Source organism: Tenebrio molitor, chromosome 4, assembly GCF_963966145.1.
Source record: "Tenebrio molitor chromosome 4, icTenMoli1.1, whole genome shotgun sequence".
Taxonomy (NCBI): domain Eukaryota; kingdom Metazoa; phylum Arthropoda; class Insecta; order Coleoptera; family Tenebrionidae; genus Tenebrio; species Tenebrio molitor.
Genome location: NC_091049.1, coordinates 7514290 through 7536680, shown reverse-complemented (window position 1 = coordinate 7536680; position 22391 = coordinate 7514290). Strand labels below are relative to the sequence as shown.

The following is a 22391-nucleotide window of genomic DNA, read 5'->3' as shown; positions in this document are numbered from 1 at the left end:
CGTTTTTTTAAAGATGGAATAGATTATAAACTATTTTATAAATTGAATATGGGTTATGCCCTTTTTCCGATAAATGAGATTATTCTCTTACTTCTAAGTATAAAAAATAGCTGCAGCCAAGTGTTGTGTGATTTGGACAACTTTTCTGGATTATGAAACTAGCAAACTAACGGAAACAACTTACAGTACGAGTCAGCTTTAAGTTGATATTTCCTCTGAGATATTAAAAAACCTTTATCCAACATTCAATAGTAATATCGTGTTTTACTAGTTAGTTTTAATTGAGTAAACTGGGCTATAACTAGTCTGTTGTTTTAACCCACGTTGCCATTTGCACCGTGGGTTATAACATACATAACCCACGTTGCCATTAGCACCGTGGGTTATTAACGTCCATAACCCATCGGGAGCAGAATTTCATCAATAATGTCATTATCTAAAAATTTTGGAATATTGGATAAAACGTTGTATGGCATACGTGGGTTATTAAGTACTACCACTACCCACTCGAGGTAATAACCTACTCGGGTAAGCCCTCGTAGGTTACAAATACCTCTCGTGGGTAATATCTTAAATAACCCACTTATACCATAAATAACTATTACAAAAACATAAATTCAGAAAATTGCCTAACCTATAATTAATTTTAGGTTCAATTCAACACATGTTACAACTTGACAGTAATAGTATACCTAATAAACATAATTATTCTATTAATTACTATTGTTTTGGACGTGAAAGCAACGTTTTTCTTTTACGACATTGGAAAACGATAACAATGTACCACGTGGCTGTTCAGTTATTTCCGTCGTCTGCGTTATTTCATTTACTTTAATTTTCGACAAAACCGTTGAAAATGAACGGAAAGCAGACGAATTATATTTTACTTATAACATTTAATTAATATCAAGACATATTACTTACCCCCTAAAAACAATTTGATTTAACACACCAATAAATTGATAACGACACAAGCCAACGCGTCCGTCAACTGTCAACGCAACGGAAAACGGAACCATAGACAAAATAAAGTATATATAGAACGCAAAGTTGGTGTATTAATTGTGTCCTGGGTTTGCGTCTTGGCTTGTGCGCACCGTACACAGGCCGGAAGAGGACGCTGAAGTTGTTGCTGCCAAACATTGCCAAATTACCCGGTTTTTAAAAAACAAATAACATTACAAAAATTATAAATGTCAATCAATTTAATTGCCAATTGACTTGAATTGAATGTGAATTTACCATGAAGCGTTACAGCATTAAAAAGTGTTACAGGTCTGTTAGCACTACGTGCCATAGACTTCATTGAAATATGGGAACTGCTTTAAAGAGTAGCTGAAGTGGAAGACAATTTATTATCTGATGGAGTGTGGAGTGAAAGTGTATAATAACCACACGGTTTGTGAATTACATTTTGAAAAATCCGACTGTGGCACCAATTAACACACTTCTAAATAATGCTGTACTTGTCTAGTTTGCTCCTGCCTAATGGTAAACTCCGTCCAGCGAGAGATTGGGAGAGTTTAAATTGTAGGCTTGTAACCCAACACTACAAAATCCACTAGAATACAATACAAAAAAATTTAATAAAATTAATTATTGTGGTGGTACCTTTGAAATAATTTCGCGGGCATTGTAATCCTACGCCAATTTATGCTGTCACAGCTAGGGATGGGCCAACGCCAAACTGTTATTTTCTGATAACAGGTACAATCTGTTTCTGTTATTTTAAAATAACAGTTATTTTTAACAGGTTCAAAATAACAGTTGGTTTACTAACGCTCTACTCTGTTTTTATTTACATTTATATTTCTTAATAAAATATTATTTTTCGTTTTTATTTGGAAATGCTTAATTTATTTTCAGAGCGATTATAATATTCCGCAATGCCACACTCAAACACGCAGTAACAGTCCAGTATTCACTATTCAATGAGAAATGAGATACATATTATTATGGGTACCACTTATGTCATTTTCCACAACTATTGTTTTTCAACCAATCACAGCTTCGAATATTCAAATCGATTGTCGATTATTGGGCTAGACGTTGTCTGCTCTGCAGCTCTGCTCTCTGCTTTTGTTGCGTTGCCTGTTATTTTTATACTCTGGTTTTCTGCTTCAGTACCTGTTTACGACATTTCAACTGCGACTCGACTTGTGTCGACCAGGGGGGTATAACTGAGATACATGACCTTGAACAATAATTGACGCAAGCTCCATCTATACCTAGTCCACGAAACTTACGTATTGTTTAGTCAAGATACAGTTTGGCCTTGCAGTTTTGGTTCAGCGAACAAAAGCTGGCTCAAGGGTCATGCGCACGGGTTATGCGTCCCACGCCTAGATGTCCAACGTCCGTGATAAATAGCCATAGACAACACAGTAAACCTATAGAACGCAAACTCCTATGCATTTTATCGTTTTTTTTGGAAACGCACCCACCACAAGCCGTCAGGGGACGCTGCTGTTTTATAAAAATAAAAATCGCGGAAACTTATGCCAAAATTAAAAAAATATATATATTTTGACATATTAAGTCAAATAATAAATCCACTGTTACGAGAATTTGCAGAATGCAAATGTATTTAAACCATGTGGAACTCGCCATAGATTTTCAAATCCAATTAAATATCCTGGGCATTTTATGGAATGGATTAAAAACACGGCTCAGGGACGCGAGGGTCGCTGGTTCGATTCCGACCCAGGGCCAAAAAAAAAGGCTATATTCTATCTCGTGATTCGGAAGTCACGTTAAGCCATTGGTCCCGGTCTATTGAGTTGGTCATCACGCCCCTCATAGATTTGTAAACCAGTCCAAGATTGTGTAACAACATTTTTTTAACTGAAAACTATTTTTTATAGAATTTTCATCCGATCTACTGATCTACGATATTTCTGCTGAAGACGCTATAAGTAAATTGTGTAAATCCTGTTTTATGTAGTAATGAAGATATAAATTCTTGTGAATGTTTCAAAAAGAAAATAAGAAAAGCTGAGCAGAATCAAAATTATAAAAAGTCATAATGTTAATCCAAAATTCGGGCTGCAACTACGGGCTGCAATGTACCGAAAACGTTACATGCAAAATTCGATGTCAAAATAAAGAGCAAAATTTTGAAGGTGAGGAAGCCATAAATCTCTGTTTGTCGCAATGGAGGAAAAGAAACACCAAATCAAAATTTATAAAAATGCAATGGAAGTGTATCGAAAAAAATTGAAAATAAAAACTTCAAAATAAATGTAGTCTTTTAATTTAATAAATAAATTATTTTGAAAATTTAAATAAATAAAAAAGCCAGGATATCCAGCTGGCTGTGTCTTATTGTGCACCTACCACAAGCCAGTAGATGGCGTCGGGACACAAAAAACTATGGGAGTTTGCGTTCTATAGGTTTACTGTGTTGTCTATGATAAATAGCCAGTCGTCATTATTTGTGTAATTTTATTATAATATTAAAACAGTGTTTGTAATAATCATTATTTCAAAAATCATAGGCGTTGTTAGTTAATAGTCCTAATACACATTGTTGCTACATTATTACTACATGAACCTTGGTACTTTATAATTAATCGTTAGAAAAATAATTCTTATGATTTTATAAGGAATATAGGTATATATGCCTTAAGATCATAAGATTTTTTTAAGGATTAGTTATTAAGTATCAAGATTTATGTGGTAATAATTAGTAAATTGAACTTAAAATTTTACTTTTATTCGAAAAAGGTACCTACAGGGTTCGGTGTGTTTCCTAACTAATTATTTCTCAGGACTAAAAATAGATGGCGTCGCAAACGCAGTTTTTATTTCAAGTAAAGAGTGGGACATCCGTATCATCCGTGATGTGATTGTAGTCAATTGTAGTCCTAGATGAAGAGAAATAGATAGGCCACTCTCTCTCTCAAAAGAGAAACACATTTTGTAGCGCCATCTGTTGAAGGTATGGGTTTACACAGCCACTAAAAGGTCTCAGAAATACAGATTTCTTTAACGTAAAACATCCGAGAAAAATGCGCGGGATATTCAAATGATATATTTTTTTTCCAAGGAATTGCAGTCGCCCAATCAACACTAATCACAATCAACATTGTATGTACATAAAAATATAATAATATTTTACGTTAAAATAAAATATTAAATAATTATATGTAACACAACATTGATTAAAATGTGATTAGTGTTGAATGAGCAACCTAAAAAAAATACATACACAAAGAGAATGGTAACAATAAAAAAAAAATACAAACTTTCAAAATATATTATAACTACATACTGTCATTATGTAACAAAATGATGGGACAAAACAACGTACATATAATAGCTATTTATGTAACCAGTTGGGAAATGCGTTATTTTGTGTAACGAGTGGAATATTTGCGGGACGAGCGCAGCGAGATCCCGCAAAATCACACGAGTTACACAAAATTGCATTTCCTGACGTGTTACATACAAGATTTTTTCTAATTTTGACAAAAAAAATGTTTCTTCAAACGTTAAACGAAGTAATGAATAATAAATTATTATTGTGTTCAAATATCAAGTAGGTAAGTAGGCACGGTTATTTTGCTTAAAAACAAAAAATATGACTAACTGGTTAGGGAAAATTTATTAGAAAATAAATTTTTCCTAACCAGTTAGGAAAGATTTTACTTTTCGTAACCAGTTACGAAAAGTGTGACGTTTCCAAACGTCAATTAATTTTGAAAAGTGTCACTTTATATGTCAAAATTAGAAAAATAAATATATTTCCTACAGGAAGCAGTGAAGCACCCAATTACAGGAAATAATGTGCTGAGAGCATGGTATATACGACAAGATTCCAGATAATGATCTCAACTCTCTAAAGACAATAGTCGGCATTCTACAGCGTCGAGAATTGTCTTCAGAGAGTCAAAGTGTATGTCACACCTTGTAGCGACCTGAATTAAGTTGTTACACATTAAAATGACCGGCGACTTAAGTAACATATTTGTTCTGTAGCTAGGAATATAAAACGTAGTAGAAATAGTTAACTTAACAGTAACACAAACCGGAACACTGCAGAAAAGCGAAAGAGCGGAGATCCAAAGACGAGCTGTTCACGACCAGCGAAAGAACGAAAAATAGTAAAGAACGAAACAGCGTCCGCACCACAAAACACCTAAGCACGTGCTAAAAACAACTTGGTCTTGGTCTTGGTATTTTTATTTTACCAATTTTACCCACCAAGTTTCTGTTGGCAGTGTCATGGAGGAACGATGGTGGGGCCATCTATAAAAAGTATGATTAACTAAATATGTGTTTCTCGCTGTTTCATATGAAGTGCCAACCCCCTGATTGTAGTGTTCTGTTCTCTGCTGTGTGATGCGGATGTTTTTATCAAACTGTTATTTTCTAACGTCGCCTGCGTTGATTATAATTATAATATAATATAAATATAATTATAATCAACGCAGGCGACGTTTTCTAACCTGTTACTTCTAAAAACGAATAACAGGTGGCAACTGCTACAACTATGTACATGGCCAACTGTATCAAAACGCTAGGCGCTTATTATGGCCGTCCCACTTGGTTTGAAAAAGTGTTCCCGTCGAGTAGGCCCTGGAGCGTACGTACAATGGCGCCCCCTAAATTAACATTAGGAACTGATTTGAAAACGAGATTCGTCACAATGGCAGTATTGACAGTAGTTGCGTTCGTTTATATTATTTTTATGCTAATTTACGTCAAAATCGTTCGGTTATTGTAAAATGAGCAAATTGACGTAAATCTAAATCGTTCGGATATTAGACGTCAGAGTCATTAGAGGAAGCTCGATCTGCTAGGAGTATTTCGACCGAGGATGTTGAGATTTTGGCGCCTGTCACAATAGTAGGGTTATATCTGGTTATGTTTATGTGGTATGTGGAACAAGAGAGAAAAACGGGCATTTGCACAAGGTTTTAGTGGTGGGAAACGATGGAAACGATGTAGGAGGACGCCCTAAGGATGTCTGGCCAGAAAAAACGCGAAAATTCGACCGGGAGCTAAAGTGAACAATTACCTACCTTATTTTCGTTCGTTTATTTCAGATTGATCTCCAATCAGCTGTTCAAGTCTATTAAATTTGTGCTTGCATCTCCGAGGTAGTATTCGAACGCACCTAGTACCTACCTAATCAAAACTTAGAAATAGTGGAAAAAAGGTCAATATGATTTTTTAACGTTCCGCTGCAAATATTTTTAAATTAAGCTACATTTGATGCAGATTGTCAGTAACAAGCCAAAGAACAATGAAACCATAATCTGTGAAAATTGTGCCGTTGTTAATGTTGAATGGAAAAAGTACCCTGCAGCAATTGTGTATCTAGTTGATAACCCGTGGATAACATAGCAGAGCATTTTGTTGGCTGTGCAAGGTCTTTCACCAATGGTTTCAGATTTGGTATTATCCAAACCATATACAGTATATATCGTTTATAACGACGTGGAAGGGACCGGCGAAATTCGGTCGTTATAACCGAAGGTCGCTATTTCCAAACACCATTTTAATACTGAAAAATCTTTTTATTTTCATAGAAAAGTGTACATTTAAAGGTAAATAAACGTGTCGATACATTTTTAAAGCTTTTATTACAAATTTAGGATCTCATCCTGTGTGTTCCTCCCGTATGCATTTTCCTTTAAACAGAATGTTTCTTTTTGGTAAACGACTTGTTGGCTCTTGGTAACTTATTTGCTAGCTGGGTCGGCCAATCTTTGTATTTATTAAGTCCATTTGGGTTATCCTCTGCAACCATGAAAATTTTGTTCCATTCTAGGAAATTTAGGTACCATTGTCTTGTTGAATTTTTTTCATAGGTGACAATCTTTTTGATGTGCTCACTTATTCTAATGCTGACACGAGTCACATTATCCAACAACACAGAGAAAAATACTAAATTCGAATTAAAACAATTTGAGGTTATGTCTGATATTTTGAAGCAATTGGAGTTCGTTTTTTTATGGTTTTTAAGCTATTGACACAACACCTTACGCCATTTCGGATAAGCAACATGACCTCTGGCGGTGGAAAGTCGAATCACCGAAAATTATCGCTTAATACGTAGCTAATGGCAAAAATAAGATGATGAACGGTGTAGGGGTCACAGGTACGGGGGTTAGTGACAAAAAGTGATGTTACAATGGGCAAAAAGAAAGTAGATAAAACCAAGTGTTGTGTCCATGGTTGTCACACACGCAGAGCGAAAGACAGAGAGACCAGCTTTCATTACTTTCCACGCTAAAATAGTTGTAAAGTGCAAATCATAAACCTTTTTGGCGGCAAGGAAAGTATAGACAGAAGAAAAGCTTGGGACAAGGTTTTGTTATTGAGAAAACCTGCAAGACGGCATATGCGAGTATGCGGAAAACATTTTTTACGTGAAGATTTTATAAATCGTAAGTTCCACGAATTTGAGGTTAAAAGTTTGTGGTTTATTCTACTTTTTTCAATTCCACGCAGCATTTCTCAAAAATTGCGATTGAAGGAATTTGCTGTTCCTTCTCAAAAGTTATCCAAAGGACACACGACACAGACACAGAGAAAGTTTGCATCAAAAATTACAGGCAAAGTAGACTGTAGTGCACTTGACATAATAAGTGAGAAGGTAATTGTATTAAATAAAAAGACATTTAGTTTATTGATGTATTTTTATTGAAAACTTGTTGCTGTAAGTAAAATTTAATTGAAATTTAACGAAAAAAGTCTAAAATTACCTGTACTGCATCCCATCACACTGTACCACACATCGACTGTCAGCAGAAGCCTCCAAGTATTTAAAAATTGTAGCTAACCGAAGAAAAGCCTTCCTGTAACTGAAATATCAGTATATAGTATGTTTTCCACTTTTTAAAAGACTTTCAATGTTTTGAAAACAAAATATTTAATGCACCATAACCTATCTTTACGCCTCTATTTATTTTACGCCTGTTTTACGAAATTACATCATAATCTTTGATGCTTACATTAAAAAATGTCACTTTAAGGAATACACTTACCTTACTGAAAAACACACTGCACACAATTAACAAATAAAAGAGTTTTGGACACAAAAATTAACACGTAAACAAATGGAAAATCTCAAAAGGAGGATTTTCGATCAGCTGATTGTCAGAACAGCAGCGCCCTCGCAGTAGTCGAAATCGCGAATATGTTTCTTATTTTACACTTTTACTATTTTTATTATTTTGTTACTGCATGCAATTAACACTTGCAGTTAATTTATAAATATTTAACATGGACATAACCAAGAATAGGACATAACCAATTACAGAAAAAAAAAAGAAGTTTCTGTCATCCGTTGTCTTTTAATTAAAATAATCGTCACTTGAAGTCTCTACTGTACGTACGATTTTTTTAAATGTCAAGAACAATTTTTCTTACGGAGAAATCATCGAGTGGGACGGCCATAATAAGCGCTTAGCGTTTTGATACAGTTGGCCATGCTATGTATGACTAAATAACTGTTGTAAAATAACAGGTTGCTAAATAACAACACATCCCTAGTCACAGCAAATTGTCAAATTTCAGCTGTTGTCGTTGCCGCTGGCATTTTGAATCGTCAACACCGTGTGTGGTTTATTTGCTCTTTCGTCTTCAAGTGAGGTATTTTGTTGTGTTTAAAACTTCTTAATTATCTGGGATAAGTTAGTTTGTTCGTTTGTATTGACTAAGTTCTGTATTGTTAACCCCCTGAGTAGTGTGTGTTTTGTTCGTTGTTTCCTGCTTAACTGTTTTTTTTTGTGGTGTTTAAACTTTCTTAGTCTTTAAGATTAGTTAGTTTGTTGTTTTAGTTTGTTTCTGTTCAATAAGTTCCCTATTGTTTACCTCCGAGTGCCTTTTTTAAGTGACATTCCTATTTTTAAACATGAATCCCTTTAGTGATATCACGAACAATATCCAGACTGATGCAAAGGTATGAACATAATATTTTAAATTTAATTATATTGCTTTAAAACTGTTTTGTAGGCAACCCGAAGCTATTTAACTGTAGCTGGCAACCCAGCAGCGCAGAGGATGATTGCAAGTGCTTATTCATTTTTCATGAATGAAAAACTTACAACTCATAGTCCATTGGAGGTTGTTTTTCATACCTTATAACACAAAATACATAGTATTATATCATAATTTTAATGACATCATTTTGATTAGGTCAGATTAGTCAAGGGTTAAAAGTATTTTTCTTAAAGATCACTGCGAGATGCTTAGGAGTTAGCAAAAACACGGTGTCAAAGTATAAAGATGGTCCAACTGAAACATCATCAAGAAAGTTGACGAGGCAGCGTCCCAGAAGAGCTACAGCAGACTTGCATCAATGTTAAGCAAGAAGTTCGTCTTGTTCTCTATGATATGGTGCAGAGCAGTAAGAAAAGGATTCTGTACTGTAAAGCTAGTTTTTTTCATTGAAATTTGTTTTGTCAGAATGATGTTTTGTAATTTTTTTTTAGATTGTTATGGGTCTTTTGTTCATATGAATAATGGTGTAGTTTAATTGTGTCATTTTCTGTTGTAGAGAAGCCTGTAACTTTAAACAGTCTTGGTGCAGAGTTGGCCACCAAATATATTTACGAACACAAAAGGTCAAGTTTAGCATTACTCTTAAAGAACTTGGGCTTTTCTTATAAAAAAGATGACAATCGAAGAGCTCTAATGGAAAAGCCACATGTAGTTGCGTTGAGAAAAAATTTTTTATCGAAATTTATGAAAAATGCTGAAAGTTCAGAAAGAAAACCATGTGTCTTTTAGATGAAACATGGGTGTTTGCAAATGGTACCGTGCGAAGGTCATGGCAAGATGAAGATGTGCGTTCAGTTAAGAAAATTTCAGGAGGAGGTAAATGTCAGTTGTGGTTTTATTTTACTGTAAGTACAATAATTTCAGAGAGATACATTGTCTTACATGCCGGAAATAAAGATGGATTTATTGAGGATGCTTCTTTAACTTTTAAAAGCAAGAAAAATTCGCTTGATTACCACAGCGAGATGAATGCCGAAACGTTTGAACAGTGGCTCCAAGATGTTCTCCTGATAAAACTGCAGCAGCCCTCTGTCATTATTTTAGATAATGCTAGTTACCACAGTCGTTTGGAAGAAAAGAGACCAACGTCAGCCTGGAGGAAAGCTGTTGGTTGCAAAAAAATAACATTTCATATCCTGACATTGCTAAAAAGACTATCTTCTCGCATTGTGTAAACAACATTTTAAAGGGCCCGTGTATGCCGTAGATCAAATTATTCATGCAGCAGGACATGATGTTATACGTCTGCCTCCATACTACTGCATCTTTAATCCTATAGAGATGGTATGGAGCCAGGCTAAAAGAAAATATGATGAAGTGGTCCTGCAAAACCACAATCCTTTGGAAGCATGGGCCCTTGCTTTAGCAGCCATAACACCACAACAGTGGACTAATTATGTAGAGCACACGGAACGACTGATTTTTAAATACTGGACTAAAGAAAAATTTGTCACGGTCAACGAAATCATCATCAATTTAAATTTGGATTCCGATGATAGCGATGATGATTTCAGTCATTTTGAAGATGAATAATTAAACTTTTTGACGACCGAACATATTAAATTACAGTAGCCGCTCGATTTTGTGAATGCTCAATTGTATGAACACCTTGATTATATGAACAGCCACATATTTAACATTGTAGGTTCGGTAGAGTGAACAGTTGCACTCTTAATTCAGTGAACATTGATAAATTGCCTAATGCAGGGCCGGACTGTGGTTTTAAAACAAGTGAGGCAAACTTCAAATGTCGCGCCCCAAAAACCAGTTTCATTACTAATTAATTAAAAAATGATAATATAATATCAATAACACAACTACCTCTCCAAAACTGTATTTTTAATAATTTTTAACTAGTAGAAAAAAAAAACAAACTACCTATGTTGAATACAATCAAAAACTAATAAGTAGGTACTTAGGTACTATGGCGGCCAAAAAATTTTGGCCGTCACTTTGTTGACATTCAAGTAAAGTGTAAATAAACCTTTAGGAATCGTAACTCCACTTTCGATTCTTGTCATTTTGACAATCAATTTAAACTGTTTGAAGCTCAGATATTCCAAAAATCCGACATGAATAAACAAAATTAGAGCAATCGTACATAGATAACCTGAGGTAAACGTTCTGTGTAGTAGAAATGACAAAATAATTTTGAGTTTTGAAATTTACCACCCAAAAAATAACGTTCATATAATCAAGACGGTAATCATGATGACAATAAAGTACGGATTACAATTTTTTTTTGAATTGACAGACAATGACGGCCAAAATTTTTTGGCCGGCATAGTACAACTTACAAAAAAATTTAAATTAAAGAAAGGACACATGGCGACATTTAGTTTTCGGAAACTCGTCGATCATATTATCGTAGTCTATTACTGCGATTCTGTTTCAAAATTTAGCAATAATGTTATTGAACAACATTGATTTTGCATAGATGGCATAGATCAAACCAATCAACAGCTTCATATCATAGCAACTACAACATTGTTATATATTAGTATAGCAATATTGGTAAATTTTAAAACAGAATCACACCGAATAGTGGAAGCTAATTCCGACTGCATTGCTAGAATGGCCAAGCTATTCAGTTTTTCCTGTGACAACCTCGATCTTACATATGTTTTAATTAGTTTAAGCTTGGAAAAGCTTCTTTCACCTCCAGCAACAGTTACAGGCATGGTAAGCAGTATCTTCAAAACAATAACGGTGTTCGGTACAATGTTTCTAATCCCAACATCCTCTCCGATTGCTTTTGTTTTAGAAGGGCTTTCTTTCGGTAATTGTTCACTTTAACTACTTCTGGAATTTTTGCGTTTTTTCTGGCTAGACAGACTTAGGACGTCCTCCTACATCGTTTCCCACCAGTCAAACCTTGTGTAAATGAAAATTTTCCTTACCCTTTAGTAAGACTTGGCGCGACCTTGACGATACCTTGAAACACAACAAGAGAGAAAAAAAAAGGCATTTGCACAAGGTTTGAATGGTGGGACACGATCTAGGAGGACGCCCTGAGGCTGTCTAGCCAGAAAAAACGCGAAAATTCCAGAAGTAGTTAAAGTGAACAATTACCTTCCTTTCTTCTCTTTATTTTAAATTGATGACCCGACAGTTTGATTCTTTTTTTGTCCATTTTCTAAAGAAATTAATTTCTATTTAGAATAAAAACCAGTCAGGTACTGACTTCGACTGACTTTTCTTTGTACAAACTATGTACTACTAAAATATATGGTAACATAGTAAAAAACCCACAAAGGATAAAAGTGGCACAAGATTTGCACATAAGTAAACACTGCAGGCGGCCGCCCCTCACACGTGCACTTCCTCGAACAGTTTAGGTCTAGACCACCGGCCGGTAAAGCCGCCTTATTGGTGGCGGTGTCGGCACATATCACATTTCAAACAATAAAAGGGCATAGTAGCATAGGCCAACCTATTTCCATTTCGTGGACGAGGAACCCTTGCTATTAGACTAGATGTTAAATTGGTTTAGGATTTCTTTAGTGTTCTGAATAAATAGTAAACTCAAAATGCGCCCCTGATTCCCGTCTAGTGAGGCAGTCGCCTCTCTGCCTCATGCCACCGTCCGGCCCTGGCCTAATGTTTACCTTAACATTATGCTTCCACTATACAAAACATCATAAATAAGATATGCTGAGCCGGCCTTATATTAATTGACCCATATTTAGCATTTCTATATCACATTTCATTTGGCACATCAGTTAAAAATGAAAATGTTTAGTTTGAACTGACCCTGGCAAACGTGTGTTTTACATTGACTGTTCAGGCAAAAGCGTCACAATATGAAACCGCAGCGCAAGTTTTAACATTATTTTTGAAAAAATTGAAATAATAAATTTGATAAAATACTTCTTTAGAGTGAACGCAATATTTTTAACGATGATATATTAACTTTACGTAAATAAATATTGAAACATCGCGGTGATGAAAAATTTAGAGGAAAAAAAAATGTGAAACAAAACTAACATCTTACTTTAATGTCTTGTAAAAGTCATATTTTGTTAGAATTATAATTTAAAAACTACCTTTCAATTTTATGAACAATTTCGTTTCTTTGAACAAACGTGGTTTTTTATTTGTTCACAAAATCGAGGTGCTGTTTACATGTCTCTTGCAGTATTTGAGTAGACATTTTTTTAATTTTATTTTCAGTCTCCTACCGCTACAGGCTCTTCTGAGGTTTATTCAATAAGTAAAGTTAATATTCTAGAATATATATATATATATATTAATATTAATAAGTCAAATTGAATTCGGACTGGCGCACGGTAGTCAGTCATTCAGACAAACGTCTTCAGGAAGTCTCAGGATTTAATTTAAATTAACCTTGACGATCTCGTTGTCCATTTTTGTTTTATGTTTACAGTATTATGTATTATGTCTTAAGGGTACTCGAGCAGCATTGTCCACAATTTTGTGTAAGTCAGAAATTTAATTTAAAATTAACCAGTTACTGCAGGTGAAAACAAGAACGTATTTGATTTTATTTATTTGATTAATTAAATACAGGCGTCCTTAAACCCAAGGAATTGTTTTATTTCAACTCCTACCCCCCTGAAAAGTTCCCCATATTTTGCATCACGAACTGATCTTCCGCTATTTTGAACACAACAATTTCGTAGATATTTCACGACCAGCTAAATTAAGTCGTTTGATTCCACATTGATATAGATTATTTCCCTCTCTCGATGTATAATAGTATATATGTATAATTATTCTAATTTACATTTATACGTATAAACGATCTTGTTGGTTGAGGTTTTACTTTTAAATATTCTTGACGCAAGTAGTTATCAAGAGTAGGTACACGTCTTCGTGTAAAATACTTCAACTGTAATATTTTTCATTCATTTTGTCTCTTATTCGTTAAGGTACTTCATTAATTACAGCAAAATTTCAGGGCACAAAGTGTTACTAGGTACTACTTTCTCTGCGTAGAATTTAGTGATTTTTATGTCACCCAATCTCTCGCTGGACAAACTTTTTTTTTTATACCTATAAATATCACACATATTAAACAAATTACAAACTTTTAAAGATTCCAGAAATTTCTACATCCGAAATTCCCATTCCCGATCCCAATCTTGGAACAAATCTACAAGACATGGTGTTGAAGAAAACGCGATATCCAACTCTTCTACCAGTACTATATTCGATCTTCATGCTGACCACTGTAAATTTTTCAGAGTAGATATTGATATTAAAAAGTTTTCTTTCAAATGTGAACAAAAATTTGAAATTGAACCTGAAATAGTCGACAAAATAGTAACATTAACCATATATGTATAAAGTCCATTCGTTTTGTATTGAACTTTTCAAGGTCAAATAATTTAAATTTTGGCTCTGTAATTATGTTTTGTAAATAGTGACATGCATCTAACCAACATAATGTGATTTAGCAATGCTCAATTCAACGTTTACGGTGTTTACCTGCATGTCATTATTTACAAAACATAATTACACAGCCAAAAAATAAAATTATTTGACCTTGAAAAGTTCAATACAAAATGAATGGACTTTACTTTTGTTAAGGGAATAAAGTTAATTAGTGTTGTAAGGTCCGGTAATTGACCTAGTCAATGACCCAATTGACCGGTCAATAATTGTCAATGACTTGACGAATTTGACCAGTCATTTTTAAAATTTAAATTTCCCGCTTATAATGTTGAAGATTATAGCATTGTCTAAGTAGAACTACTTCTACTTCTACTTAGACAATGATTATAGCAAAGAATAAGTACGCTATACGAACAAGAAGCGACACTACGACGACATCCCATGCTTTCCAAGTGCATCGATTTTGAGTGCGCATGTCTACTGAAAGTATCACTCAATTTCTCCCAGCCAATTAAACACCACTGATATAAGCGCTAACTTTTAAATTATTGCACAGAAACAGTGGGCCGTTAATTGGAACTTTAATTAAAGACATTTTTAATAAAGGTCATGATACGGCATAATCCGCCCAAAATATGCTTTATTTAATTGATATAATACCTAGTAACAATAAAATACAAAACAAAAATTACAAGCACAAATAAATAATAACATCAAAAATCGTTACCTAACTACATATTTATACACAACTAAAAAACACATTATAAACATCAAAAAACATAAAAATAATACAAAATAAAATTACAAATGCAAAATTTTTATCAACTTTTTGCTTTGTTTGTCGGTATTTTTAAATTCACTATTCGCATGTTTTAAAGAGTGAAAAATTTTCATCCTACAAAATAATTTGCAAACGTATAGTTTGGGGAAATCAGGGCATTTTGGCGTATAATCAACTTGGTTAAATAAGTTTACAAGGGCTTTACCAACATTTTGTTGCGTAGAAAGCGTTTGAAAATTTAGAGTAAACAAGTCATCCATTTTTTTAACGAATTGTACAAATTCGTTGTTTGGCATGACTAAATTCCCAAAAGTTTTTTTTTGTTTTGTTTCGTACACCTTTAAATGACAAAACAAATTGGATGCTGTCAATTCCTTATTTTCTACTTGCTCGCATACGTTGCAAGCGTGCACGTTTAATGATTTTTTATATAAATACCCGGAAACATAGTAAAGAGCATTTTCAGCCAGAAAGTCCAAATCTCTAAAATCACAGAAGCTAAAAGTGAGTTTATCATTTGTATTTGATGATACGGCTTCTTCATTAGAAATCACTTGCTGCAAAACATTTCGATTTATTATTGTTAGTATTTTGTCAAAATCATCAACACAGTTTCCACTTTCATTGTGCTGTAAGAAATCTATTGAAAATATTCTTTTAAAAGCATTTTCAAATTTTTGAGGGGTTGGGTTTGTGCAATTACCTCCCTGACTCCTAATTGTTCCAAAAAAGTTTTCCAGACAATCTTGATTGAGTCTTCTGGTGAATAAAAACGAATGGTTTTCATTTTTACAGTCTACCCACAGAGATTTCAAAGAGTTAATTGTCATAACCCAGCCCTCAAAACATTTAATTTTGTTAGTAATAGGTTTATTTGAACTATCAAATATTTTGATGGAGTTTAATAAATCCACCATTTTATTTAAAAATTGTATTTGGAAGTCAGCTCCCATAAATGCCAAATTATATTTTTTTGCGCCTTTATACTTTGAAGAGTTGAATAAATCAAATAATTTGTCAAATTGTTCCAAAAATTCTGATGTTTCTGAAGCTTCTGCTGGTAAAGCGTTAAAACACACGTATGTTGACAAACCAACTGCAACCGATTCACTAAAAACTTGTGTGGCATATTTAACCCGCATTTTCTGAAAATTATTTGGATGAATGTGGATATTTGTTAATTTTGGGGCCAATCGCAGTGGTTTAGATTTGTCGGATGCATAAAAAGCCTCAATATATTTCCATGATGCCTTTTTTTCATCATTGAAAAATATATCATATTTTAATAAATTATTGCGCACAGATTTCATTAAATGGGGCACATCAAAAAAATAGTAAACTTTTTTTCCATTAACAAAAAAATAAGGTTTCTCAGCTGAGATACCCAAGTTTTTTACCAATTCTCTAAAATTAGTACCTTGGTCACTTACAACGGCTTTTACATCAGCACCTGACTCTAAATGCAACTTTTCAATACAATGTAAAACTATGGATTTTAATTTTTCTCCTTTACATGTTGTATTTGTTAAAAAATAGCATATTGGTTGTTTAAATTTTTTAAAAATTCCTCTAGCCATAATAACCATTACAGACTGTGCCGGTAAAAATTTATTTCCATCACCTTCATTGTGAAAACCAATAATTACATCTCTGGGGAGACTATAAAATAGAGCAGATTTTATTGACATTTCATCAATGCAAATGGTGCAGCATCTTTCAGCTTCTGCTAAACTGTTTAATTTTAATTGGAAAGCTTTAAAAACAAAGTCATTGAAACCTACTTTAAAGTCCATATTTTGGGTAATTCTTTGAAGACTTCTAATATTTGGCAAAATAAAACTTTTCTGTAATAATTTATAAGCCTTTGGACTGGTAAAATATAACTTCAGCGCAAATTGTTTGTATTCTTCAGTATATCTTCTAGTTGTGGGTGGTCTGTCCTTAAGAGCCACTTGGGCTTTTACAATGTCAACTATATTTTCTGGAAGAAATCTTTCACACAATTTTTTAAACTCTTCTGTTGTTACATCTGGCTCGACTTTATTTGAGATTTTAGAATGTAACAATTTCGTACTTCGTTGAAGTTTTAAAATGTTTCTTCGAAGCTTATTTTTTCTTGGGGTATTTGCACTGCATACCTGCGATGTTTGAGTTTCAGCAGTTGATGTTGATGCAGATCTTTTTAAATCACTACAAAAACATTTTCATCAAATATTTCAGGTAACTTAATATTTTGTCTATATACCATAAATCCTCATCAGGAATGGATACTTCTAATAATTGATTATTATTATTAGAACTAAGTCCAGGAATACTTTCTCCTTGAACAGACGTTACAAGCCCTTGTAGGGGTATACTAAAAATAAAATTTAGTTGAATTATATTCTTTTAAGATAATCACAATTACTATTTTCACTTACTTATCACTCTTTTCAGGTAAGAAAAGTGTTGGTTTTGCATGGGGAAGTAATCTATTTCTATGAATGTTTATAAACATTGTTGGCTCAAAATGTTTCCCACATACTCTTAAATTATTATTGATATTTTTATCAATTAAATCAAGCCTTCCACATTGACTCAACCATTCAAGACACCTATAATCGTAATAACTTTAAAACTTACTTCATTTTTTTTCCAGTGTTACTTACCTAGCACAATCTGCTTTAGGAAATCTATAAAAGCTAATTCTACCATCATTTTTTGTGTTGCAATTTGCCACAGCATAATGCGAAATTGGTTTATTCATTTTGCCAATAAACAGCCACGCAAAAATACAAAGTTGTTTAAAAAAACACGAGAAACAGGCACACGAAAACAGGAATTTCACTGTTGACAGTTGACAGTGTTGACACTAACACAACACAATGTAACATTTTCAGTAGACATGCGCACCAAAATTGCAACACGATTTTTATTTGCGTGTCGCTTCTTGTTCGTATAGCGATCTGGTATAGCGTACTTATTCTTTGATTATAGGATATGATGACTGTTTGACTGATGAGATGAGGTTATGTTGGGTTGTCTGATTTCATTTACGTAGCTGCTGACAATGAAGAAATGGATTATGACAATAAATAAGTAAATTATGACAAAGAAACATCTGAAACTTTAATAAAGATCATTGTGGAAAACGAATATTAAGCTTTTTATCTATTAGGAAGAAGTGGTTTTTCTATTTCAATCGTTTTTGTGTCTTCTTAACATGACATACAATATACCGGGTGATCAAGAAGGACTGTTTAAGTTGGCAGTACAATTAAGAAAATTTTTTAATTCGGTTACTTATAACACTGCAACCGGATATGTTTTGTTGGTTTATTTGACAAATATCTGATGTAGGTATAGCATTAACAACAGCAAGCCATCAACAACCGAAAGTTACTCCTGTTATACGATTTAAAATACAATTCAGTGTTACCAACTTAAACAGTCCTTCTTGATCACCCCGTATTTTTATAAAATACTTAGGTACTGTTACGTTATAAATTACGTTCCCGAAACTGGGCAACCCTGTTACCGGTTACAAATCCGGAATGTTCAGGGGTATAACGAACAAGTCGTGGCTTCGACTCGGTTTACAATGCGAACCACGAGAAACGCCGACTGAAGCTGAAAATTTGGTGAGAACAGCCCGGAGTACGGGAAATGATACACAATCTTCCAACTAATCGTTTATTCAGATGTCAAACAATGAAAATAATGATATAATGAAAAAGAAAAACAACGAAGCCTGACTAGCCCTATGGCGTGTACAAATTTGAATAACCCTAACTCTTCGGAGGGTCCTCCGGGTCCCAGATATTCAACGAACGAGTACCGGCGAAACAGTAAAAAAAATTCCCTTCTTTAGCGAAGGAGGAAGGCCGACTGATCCTACGTAACGTCGCTATTCGGCTACTCCGCCCGCATAAGCGGAGAGGTCCTCCAAGTCTTCCTTCGCTCCAAAAAAAAAAATTGAAGTTAAGATGTTTTTCTCCGGTGAAGAACCACGCACAAAAAAATGTTCGGTGAGCGCGATACACAATTCCTGGCGAGGTCACTCACGGATTGATAATCGTTCGTGAATATAAAAACCCGACGGACTTGATAAGGAAATTTTTTCTTAAGTTAGTGGAACAAATTATAAATCCTAAACGCGATATATAATTTAAATGAATTTGATAGAACTAATCACCCGTCGAAATAATGAGTGACAATGGAAATTTGACTATAGTTAAATACAAACGCTCAATTAGTTCGACGGAGTGACAAAATACAACCGAAAACTTGAGAAGCTACGGCCTGTAAAAAAATGGGGTGTCACCACTGCTCCGGACTTGCTGGTGGGTAGATCCGGCACCTTCCGGTGAGTCCGGGGACGACCTGGACTGACAGGACTCGACGAGATCCTGATCCCCAAAAGCGTTCGGTTTGGAACCTTCCGTAGTGAAATCCTTGATCCGCTTGGCGATGTGAGCGGTGGTACTTTGACGAATCGTCTCCAACGGCCCTCGTGAACTCCACTACGTCGTCTCGTCGGCCCTGCAAATTCATTCGATCACTGTCCCCTTGACTCTCCCCAGGCACTGACAACACCACCGGCAAAAGGTCGTGAAAAGTCCTTCCGTCCCTGGTTCCCCCGATTTATACCTTCCACCCCCTCTATTCGCAGATTTTTCGGCGGAAGTCCGAGTACGTTTCCGTCGCGATGGATTCTAGAACATTCTAGAAAAATCGCGAAGATTTAAAAACGCGCGGCGATTTAAATCGTAACAGTACCTACTTTTTTAAATTCTAAACGAATGTGTAAGTATTTTAAAAGAAACTGAAAAACTGAAAATACACACACACACACAGTTGTGTTGAAAGTTTTAAAGCGTTTTAAATTAACAAAAAGTTCAAATTCAAGCAAATATGTAAAGAAAAAACAATGTATAACTTCAAACAATTCAAACTTAACCTCACTTACACTATTTTAGAACAATAATTTGTCGATCAATAAATCTTATAAAAAATGGAATTAAGAACCATTATTTGGTATTAAAATAATCCTTGACATTAAAAGAATCATTTTGTGATGTTTAACTAGTTCCTACTTTTTGACCAATAATGACTGGTAATTGACCGATCAAGGACCGGTCAACTTTGACCAAAAATAAATGACCGGTCATTTATCCATCACTAAAGTTAATTTTAAGTGGTAAGAACACGAGAACTTTAATGTATAAAAACAAAATATTTTGTAAATGCGGTTGAAATGTATAAGAAAAGATTGAAAATAAAAAATTTTAAATGAAAAAATTTTTTTGTGATAGGATAATGGAAATAAATAAAATAAAATTCATAAATATAAATGGGTATTAATATAATGTTCACCAAATTAAATTATACACCCCTAGCACTGTCCTCCAAAAAATTAAATTAACATCAAAAATTCTTAGTGGACACCAAATAATGATACTTTGGAAAATGGGAACAGCGTCACCAAAATAGCAATGTTTCCTATTGTTTTACTGTTGCTTGCATTCTAAGGCCCGGTATTTCAGTCGTGGGTTAACCCAAATAAAACTGGTTAACTATTAAATTGCTTGGTTATTTATTCAAACGTGAACGTGTTGTTTTACCATCTACAAGTTTCAAGTTAGTGTCTATGGCGTATACCAGGTTTTTCCTTAGTTACATCTACTCGTTGGTTTTAGTACCAACCTAAACAAAATAAAAGTACTGTTATTAAATAATTATAAAATGAGAAATACATCAACACTCTCCCTTATTTAATAACTTACAGATTCCCATGTCGTTACACAAATCTCTAAATCGGGTTGAAAACAATGGTTTTGTTAATATGTCCGCGAGCTGTTTTTCAGAATCTACTTTTGAAACCATAATCTCTCCAGCAGTTACTAATTCGCGAACAAAAAAGTGTCTGATACGAATATGCTTCATTCTTCGATGGAACTCGGGATTCTGGGCAAGTCGAATAGCAGCTTCATTGTCGATTTGTAATGTAGGTGTTGCTTTCAATTGGTCCAGTTCAGTTAAAATCCTCTTGATCCAGATGATCTCCCTGGCAGCTTCGCTGGCAGCTACAACTTCAGCTTCAGTTGTGGATATGGCAACGGAAGATTGTCTTTGGCTCATCCAGGAAATAGGGGCCCCAGAGTGGAGGCACAGTACACCAGAGGTCGAGCGCCCCGTGCTAAGGTCACCACCGTGATCTGCATCGCTGTAGCATTCAAAAACCCCCTTTGCTTGGTTGTTCTTGTAAAGAAGCCCACAGTTCGTTGTACCTCTCAGGTACCGCAAAATCCTCTTGACCCTAACTACGTCTCGATCTGTTGGATTCTCAAGATTTCTGGATACCACGCTGAGTGCGTACGCAATATCCGGACGTGTCCCACACATGAGGAACATCAATGCTCCCACGGCTTGTCTGTATGGAAACTCGGAGTTTCGAGAGCTTTCTTCTGTGTCGTTGTCCTTGACGATTGGAGTAGTCACTGCCTTGCAGTTACTCATGTTGAATCGTTCTAACAGTTTTTCGGTGTAGTGGGTTTGACTCACCCTCACCGAGCCGTCTTCTTCTCGATTGATTTCCAGTCCCAGGAAAAACGACGCAGGTTTAGCAGTTATTTTGAACTTTCGTCCTAAGTCATCGATAAATTGTTGAAGTTCCTGTTCCTCATTGGCTGCAATTAAACCATCATCAACATAAAGGACGAAGAACATTTTTGTGGAGCCTGTTTGCCTAACAAAAAGACAAGGATCCGCTTCGCTCCTTCGAAAACCCAATTTAATGATGTAATTGCTAAACTTCTCATTCCAGCAACGAGGGGCTTGTTTCAGCCCATACAAGCTTTTCTTTAGTCGACATACTCTCCCAGATCCATCACCGTGTCCTTCAGGTTGTTGCATGTATATGGTTTCCTTCAAGTCACCATAGAGAAAAGCCGTTGAAACGTCAATCTGTGCAAGTTTCATACCTTCATTTGCGGCAACACTGAGTAACGTTCGAATAGTAGACTTCCTGGCTACTGGACTGAAAGTTTCGTCATAGTCAATTCCTCTTTGCTGTGAATAGCCCTTGATGACCAGTCTCGCCTTGAACTTATCGATTGATCCATCGGCGTTGGTTTTCACTTTGTAGACCCATTTGTTTGAAATAGCCCTTTTTCCTTGAGGTAAGTCCACTAGCTCCCAAGTCTCGTTTTCTTGAAGAGCCTTCATTTCAAGGTCCATGGCTTCTTTCCAGTAATCC

General features: G+C 34.8%; 1 protein-coding gene and 4 long non-coding RNA genes across 6 annotated transcripts in view; 2 read left to right on the top strand and 3 right to left on the bottom strand.

Moving 5' to 3' along the window:
- Nucleotides 1–1064, bottom strand: part of LOC138128430 (uncharacterized) — a 31693-nt gene extending 30629 nt beyond the window's left edge. The window contains exon 1 of the mRNA XM_069044661.1: nucleotides 925–1064. The gene's annotated coding sequence lies outside the window, so the exon portion shown is untranslated. The remainder of the gene's footprint in view (nucleotides 1–924) is intronic.
- Nucleotides 1065–1336: 272 nt separating this feature from the next.
- On the bottom strand, nucleotides 1337–1675 carry LOC138129587 (uncharacterized). Its single transcript, XR_011159267.1, has 2 exons — nucleotides 1612–1675; nucleotides 1337–1561 (listed from the first exon to the last, which is right to left on the bottom strand). It is a non-coding gene; the product is annotated as an uncharacterized lncRNA (long non-coding RNA).
- A 3778-nt stretch (nucleotides 1676–5453) lies between these two features.
- Nucleotides 5454–6577, top strand: LOC138128481 (uncharacterized). Its single transcript, XR_011158701.1, has 2 exons — nucleotides 5454–6163; nucleotides 6226–6577. It is a non-coding gene; the product is annotated as an uncharacterized lncRNA (long non-coding RNA).
- A 680-nt stretch (nucleotides 6578–7257) lies between these two features.
- LOC138128457 (uncharacterized) lies at nucleotides 7258–13561 on the top strand. Of its 2 annotated transcripts, XR_011158673.1 has the most exons (4): nucleotides 7258–7397; nucleotides 7462–8914; nucleotides 8968–9831; nucleotides 9880–13561. It is a non-coding gene; the product is annotated as an uncharacterized lncRNA (long non-coding RNA). The 2 variants fall into 2 exon arrangements; XR_011158672.1 differs by having other exon boundaries at nucleotides 8968–13561.
- Nucleotides 13562–14996: 1435 nt separating this feature from the next.
- Nucleotides 14997–18091, bottom strand: LOC138128472 (uncharacterized). Its single transcript, XR_011158691.1, has 4 exons — nucleotides 17803–18091; nucleotides 17575–17748; nucleotides 17400–17510; nucleotides 14997–17344 (listed from the first exon to the last, which is right to left on the bottom strand). It is a non-coding gene; the product is annotated as an uncharacterized lncRNA (long non-coding RNA).
- Nucleotides 18092–22391: the final 4300 nt, after the last annotated feature.